General features: G+C 41.3%; 1 pseudogene; it reads right to left on the bottom strand.

Moving 5' to 3' along the window:
• Positions 1-260: 260 nt before the first annotated feature.
• Positions 261-828, bottom strand: LOC113251095 (40S ribosomal protein S2-like; annotated as a pseudogene).
• Positions 829-7,276: the final 6,448 nt, after the last annotated feature.

The raw sequence follows: 7,276 nt of genomic DNA, 5'->3' as shown, positions 1-7,276 counted from the left end.
ACCTAGCCCAGCAGGCCCCAGAAGATGGAAAGTTACTAGCAATACTAAGAGATAACCAGGAGTCCCGCTTGAGCAAGAGATAACCAGCCATTTCTGCTTCTGTAAACAAGCTTCCCACCACTGCCCTGACCACTGTTTCCACCTAAAGCAAGCCCCCCTAATTTAAACCTACCTACCAGCAGTCAGCACAGCCCTTGTAACCTGACCCCCTGCACTGCCCTATAAAAGCTCTGTAACCCCACTACCCAGGGCCCAGAATTTCAAGCGCGAGCTTTTCTGGGTACAACGGCAGCCCATTGATATGACCTCATCATATGGCACCCAACGCGGGGCTTGCCGATCTTGTTCCCCCAGTAGCCTTGCCGCACGGGGACGATGGAAAGCTTGGCCAAGATGATGGCCCCACGGATGGCAGTGGCTACCTCCTTGGAGCACTTGACACCCAGGCCAACGTGTCCATTGTAATCTCCAATGGCAACAAATGCCTTGAACCTGTCCCGCTGGCCAGCATGGGTCTGCTTTTGCACAGGCATGATCTTCAAAACCTCATCCTTGAGGGATGCTCCCAGGAGGAAATCAATGAGCTCAGATTCCTTGATGGGTAGGGAGAAGAGATAAATCTCCTCCAGGGACTTGATTTCATGTCCTTGACCAGGCAGCGCAGCTTGGTGGTGGGGATCCACTCCTTGTCCTCGGCCTTGCCTCCGCGAGCTCCCTGGCCTTGGCCCCAGATGCCGCTGCCAAGCCTCCACAGAAGCCACCGCGAGCTCTCATTCCAGGGCCCCCAGGCCCTCCGGAGCCTTCCGCAGCACCATCATCATCCGTCATTTGGTGATGAGGTCGTAGAATATAGGTGAGATTCAGTGGGGTGTGGTATGGAGCCAACAACCAAGAAAGAATTCTTGAGGCATCTTAGGTGCAAAATGGTTTATTAAAGCACGGGGATAGGACCCGTGGGCGGAAAGAGCTGCTGCCCCCGGTTCTGAGAGGTGGCTGATTATATACCATGGGGTTGGGGGAGGTGAGGAAAAAGGGAGGCTGAGAAAGCACTTTCATATTTCAAAGAAGACTCACAGGACACTGGAGGCCTTGCTATTGTCAAGTTAAGGTCATTGACCCCTTTAGAAGGTGTTAATAGTAAGACAGTTGGGAGTTTCTCAGGTACTCACTGATCACCTGAGCAAAGTAGTTTCATCCATATTGGGAGAAGTGATCACCACCCATCACACATTCTAGAATATTCTAAAAAATATTCTTTAAAAAAAACGTATAAGGAGAACAATATGGAATCCTATTCCCCTGTGCATTGATATCAGATAGTTTACACAGCACAAATTGAAGGAAAAACTAGCTAATTTGGATTCTCTCACCCATCAGATGATTACTTTTTTTTAAATGACTGTTTGTCATTCCATGACTGCTTGGATAATTGCTAAAATGTTCATCCCTTGGAATCAGGTAGGAAGACAGTGAAATGTTCTGCCTTCTTCCCCTTAGTAATGTTCACTGAACTATCTACAGCAAAGAAATACTGCTGAGGAGTGGTTTCAGTACTGTATTTCTAATCTTAGAGGAGATTTTAAAAACAAAGAAATAAACCTAAAGGAAGTCACTAGGGGATAAGCCAAACAAAAATGCATTTTCATTTTTTAACTTCAACATGCATTTTCAGTTGACTGGCTGCCAATAGCTGGAAAGCTGGTTTTGGCCTATGTCAAAGGCAGTAAAACAAGTGCCCTTCATGAAGGTGTCCACTCATGGAAAATGGGGATCTACATCATGTAGGTTTGTCTAATGGTCACCCAGAGCAGCATCTGCTGTCTGGGTGCCAGCTAGAGATAATCCCATGGAAGAAAAGCTGGCACAGCACACATATGTTATTTTCTGGAGCCAATTTACATTTTGTGCTTTTGTCTGTCTGAGCCAGAACAGCATAAACAATGCCAAACCTGGTTTTCTGATTATTTTCAGGCTGATTGAATCTGGCACATGACATGGTTTTATCTAATTAACCCACATGTGGTACAAAACAAAACAAATTTGAAATGGAAAGCTCTTTCTGCCTTTATTGAAAGACTGAGGTGAATATATAATTATTTTGTCCTTGTCTCTCAGCCAGATTTATAGTTGAGAGAGGAGGGCTTTTTCTACGGGATAGCAAAACAAGTTCTTTGTATTACCTGCGTATTATAATTAAAATGTATGATGTTTTACATTTTTCCAAATCTAGCCCTTCCCTTTACTGTCTCTGTTCCAAAAGAGAAGGAATGTGTGGAAGACGTGTTCCTAATTGTGGTATAATAAGAAATATAGTTGATCTTTGTCCCTGGTTATTGGCACAAATCTAAAAACCTCAGTATTTCTTGACTAAGAGGAGTGTCTCTTATTATCCATAAGGGGTTCTTTTGAGCAGCCTACATTTATGCTAATGAGTGGCTTAGGGTGGAGTCCCTAGATAGCCTCAGGATGGGGTCCGGTCACAAAAACCAAGTAATTAGAGAGTTGGAACTTTCAACCCCACCCACCAAACTCTAGGGAGGAGAAAGGGGCTGGGACTCCACAGTAATCTCTATAAAAACTCTGGAACTACGAGATTTGATGAGCTTCCCGGTTGGTGAACGCGGGAGGGTGGTTCACCCCAGTTCTAAGGGGATAGAAACTCCTGAGCTTGGCACTCTTCTGGGCTCCATGCTTTTTATCTGGAGATTCATCTGTATCCTCTATAATATCCTTTAGAGTCAACTGGTAAACAAAAGTAAACGTTTCTCTGAGTTCTGTGAGTTGTTTTAGTAAATTAATCAAACCCAAGGAGGCAGTCTTGGAAACCCCCAATTTCTATCCAGTCAGTCAGAAGCACAGGTAACAACCTGGACGTGCAATTGACATCTGAGATGAGACTGAGGTTGTAGTCCTGAGGGTCTGAGCCCTTAACCTCTGAGATCTAATGCTATCTCCAGGTCCTGTCAGAATTGAATTGAATAGAACATCCAGCTGGTGTTGCAGAATTGCCTGGTGTGGGGAAACCGCCCTCCCCCGCCCAACACACACATTTGGTGACCAGGAGTGTCTGAAACATTCAGTGTGAGTAGTAAAGGAGAAACACGGGTTTTTTTTCCTTTATACTAATAAATACATGGACTGTTTGTAAAAAAAAAAAATCTCAGAATTGGACGAGAGAGTCTATCTTTTGGAAAAAGAATGTTAGGCAAAGTAAAATTTCAGCTATCAATTCAGGGTTGTAATTCTTCCATACTTCTATTATAAAATGGCAGTCTGAAAGCAGGCATCACATTCCTCATTTAGAAGTGCTTCAGAACATCTAGACAGCAGTGAGTACTGTGGTACTCAGTCAAATGCTGTTTCATGTTGATGGCAGCAATAAAGTTGTTAGAATAGGAAGTGGTACATAATAACCATTTTTAAAAAGATTTTATCTATTTATTTGAGGGAGAGAGAGAAAGAGAGAGAGAGGCACAGGGCTCGAAAAAGGGGGAGGGGCAGAGGGACAAGAAGACTTCCTGCTGAGCAGGGAACCCTATGTGGGGCTCAATCCCAAGCCCCTGAGATCATGACCTGAGTCGAAATCAGATGCTTAACCGACTGAGCCACCTAGATACCCTCCCCCATAACCACCATTTTTTAAGAGAGAAGAACTATCTGTAAAATGATGCTAAAAAAATAAAATATACTTAAACAGAAATCCTCAAAAGTGGAGAAGCAGAGTATAGGCCAAGCATCGTAACTTGGCTGACATGGCCCCTATGGATGGTAAGGTCTGGGTTTAGTATATATACTGGGGTCATGGGTGGTGGGAATTCAACCAGTACAACCCCTGTGTGTGGGGTCAAGGCTGAGGAGATGCCCCACAAGTGAAGCAGTTGGTCCACAGGTGAAGCAGTTGGTTATATATAAGGTGATTAAGCAAATAAGTAAATATCTTGAAGATAAGAGGAATTGGTTATTAATTTTTTAAGGTTCAGATATGAAAAAGGGAAGATTAGAAAAATCCTGTGGTATTCTGTTAGAATCTGTACAAATTCAGTTTTACATTTATATCATTGCCCATCTGTATAAGTTTTCTATTGCTACTATAAAATTACCACAAATTTAGTGGTTTAAAACAATACTCGTTTATTAGCTCAGAGTTCTGTAGGTCAGAAATCCAAGGGGGCTCAGTTGGGGTCTATGCTCAAGGTCTCACAAACCAAAATCAAGGTGTTGGTCAGGCTAGGCTTTTATATGGAGGCTCCTGGAAAAAATCTGTTTTAGTCAAGTTATTGACAGAGTTCCTTGTGGTTGTAGGACTGAGGTCCCTGTTTCTTTCTGGCTGTCAGACAGGGCCATCCTCAGCTACTTGAGGCCACCTGCATTCTTCATTATATTGTCTCTTCATCTTCAAGCCAGCAGTAGAGTGTCAAACCTTCTTATGCTTCCCATCTCTGACTTCCCTTCTGCTTCCAGCTGGAGAAAACTCTCTGCTTTTAAAGGACTCACCTACCTAAACCATCTTATTTCATGATCAAATAATTTGGGACTTTAATTACATCTGTAAAATCCCTTCACAGCAGTACAAACACAAACACATGTTAGTGTTTGATTGAATAAATGAGAGACAAGAATCTTGGGGAAGCTATCTTTAGAATTATTTTTCCCATATTATCAATGGGTTAATAAATACCTTTATGGAAAGATATAGAAATATTTGTGTGTATGTGTGTGTTTCCTATACATGTCTTTAGAAAGAGCCTAGAAACAATGATACCCCAGTAAAAATGAGTACGCCTTGCATTCAAATGGTTTCTAAATACCATTCCCCACTAAGTGGAAATAGGGTTTCTTGGATAATTTTGTGGTTGAAACTGGGAAAGTACATGAGACTTTGTTGTAACAGAAAGTAGGGAGTGCTCAAAAAATGATAGGCCATGTCAAAAAGATCAGGGGCCAGCATAAAGGGATTCTCATTGGCCAAATGTGACAATCTAAATAATGATAGTAATGGACCTATTGAATAAGAGATATCCATGAGTCCTTATTTGTATAAATGGATACATAAGGGAAAAGGGGAAAGCTCTTCCTTAAAGCAGAATGTCATCTAATAAATGTTGAAGAGATGATGGAGTTAGATATTACTCTCTTGCAATCACAAATGATTCAGGCAAAAAATATCAGTGGATGCTAAAACCAGTGTGTAAAAGTCTGATGAGAAGTGGAATATTCACATAGCCTCAAAGTATCTTCCCACAAATTATATACCAACTGTTTATTAATTATTCATTAACTATACATTGGAGAAATAGAGCATGTACTATCTTCACCAAGTGATAATAGCATGAGCAATAATGGGACAAGCTGCCATTGTATGTTTCCCAATATGATGTACTGAGAAAAACAGACTGTCCCTGCAGTGGTATTTCTGCTGAAATACATAGCTTTATTTGAATCTTGAGGAAACATCAGACAAACTTTTGCAAAGAATACTGCAGAATTACTAGGCTGTACTCTTCCAAAAATGTCAAGGTCACTAGAGATGAGGAAAAATTGGCAACAGTCCAGCCTGAAAGAGATCAGAGGCATGACAACTAACTGGTTCTAGATTGGATCCTGGATCAAGAAGAAAGTGGAAAAAGGGAAGAAGTTTCCTCTTTGTTTGTTTTTGTTATGAAGGATTTTTTGAGAAAAGTGGCAAAATGTGAATGGAGTCTGTGGTCTAGATGGCAGTACGTATTGATGTTAATTTCTTGATTTTTACGTGGATGTTATGATTATGTAGAAGAGTGTCTCCATTTTTAGGAAACTCCAGCCTTAGTATTTACAAGTAATGGGCTATGTGTCTATGACTTACACTCAAATGTTTCAGCAAAAATAAGTTTTAAAAACTCTGTTGAAGGTTGAATCGTGCCCCCCAAAAAGATAAAGTTGAAAATTTAACCTCTTCCCTGTGACTGTGTCCTTGTTTGGAAGTGGGATTTTTGCAGATGGAATCAAGGTTAAAATGAGGGCTTACTGGATTAGAGTAGGCCCTAAATACAATGACCGATGACCTTATAAGGAGAGAGATTGCGAGGCACAGGGACACAAGGAAAAAGGCCATGTGATGGTAGAGGCAGAGGCTGGAGCGATGCAGCTATAAGCTAAGAATTTCCAACAACACCAGAAGCTAGGAGACAAGTATGGAACAAATTCTCCCTCGGAGCCTCCAGAAGGAACCACTCTGGTTGACACCTTGATTTTGAGCTTCCAGCCTCCAGAACTGTAAGACAATAACTTTCTGTTGCTTCAAGCCACCCAGTTTGTGGTTCTTTGTTATGACAGTCCTAGGAAACTAAGTCAAACCAAATCACTCGCTTGCTATTAACACCAGCATCTTATGCATATGATTTTCTGAATATTTTTAAAAAGCAACTGAAAAAGCAATATAGTAATGTATTTCTATGTACACATAAAAGATATTTGTTATTTTTCTGTGCACATATCTTTCATCCACATATCTGTGGGAGTATGCATATGATGTCACCCTGTCTGCTATGGTCAGAATATGTGTGTTAGGGTTGAAATCCTCACCCTCAAAGGTGACGGTATTATTAGGTAAGGGCCTTTGGCAGGCAGTTAGGTCATGTAAGTGGAACCTGCATGAACAGGACTAGTGATTTTATAAAAGAGATAGAGTTTCCTTAGCTCCTTTTGCCATGTGAGGATACAGAACAAGAAGTCTTGACCCAGCAGAGGGCCCGCACTTGACCATGCTGGCACCCTGATCTTGGACTTCCAGCCTCTAGATCTGTGAGCAATACATTTCTGTTTCGAAGCTACCCAGTCTGTGGTGTTTTGTTATAGCAGCCCAAATGGACTATGATAGTATATTTTAAGTTTTATTTATTATTGGGTAGTGTCTCCTTTAAGATGGCCAACACGATAAAGCAGAGTGAGGCAGTAGAGAGAGTGGTAAAGAATTAGATGAATTAGATCTGAAGCCTGCTTTTGGAACTGTGCCTAACAATGTCTGACACACAGTAGTACACATCCAGTAAATGTGTATGTATATGTATATATATATGTGTGTGTGTGTGTGTGTGTGTGTGTGTGTGTGTGTGTTGCTTGTTTTAAATTTAAGATCGAGGAACTAATATTCTTCACAGGTTATGTCAGAATAAATAATGAGTTAATAAATGTAGAATTTCTTTTTTTTTTAAGATTATTTATTTATTTATTTATTTGACAGAGAGAGAGACAGCCAGCAAGAGAGGGAACACAAGCAGGGGGAGTGGGAGAGGAAGAA

The sequence above is a fragment of the Ursus arctos genome, unplaced genomic scaffold (assembly GCF_023065955.2).
Source record: "Ursus arctos isolate Adak ecotype North America unplaced genomic scaffold, UrsArc2.0 scaffold_10, whole genome shotgun sequence".
Classification (NCBI taxonomy): Eukaryota; Metazoa; Chordata; class Mammalia; order Carnivora; family Ursidae; genus Ursus; species Ursus arctos.
This window is presented reverse-complemented; position numbering and strand designations above follow the sequence as displayed.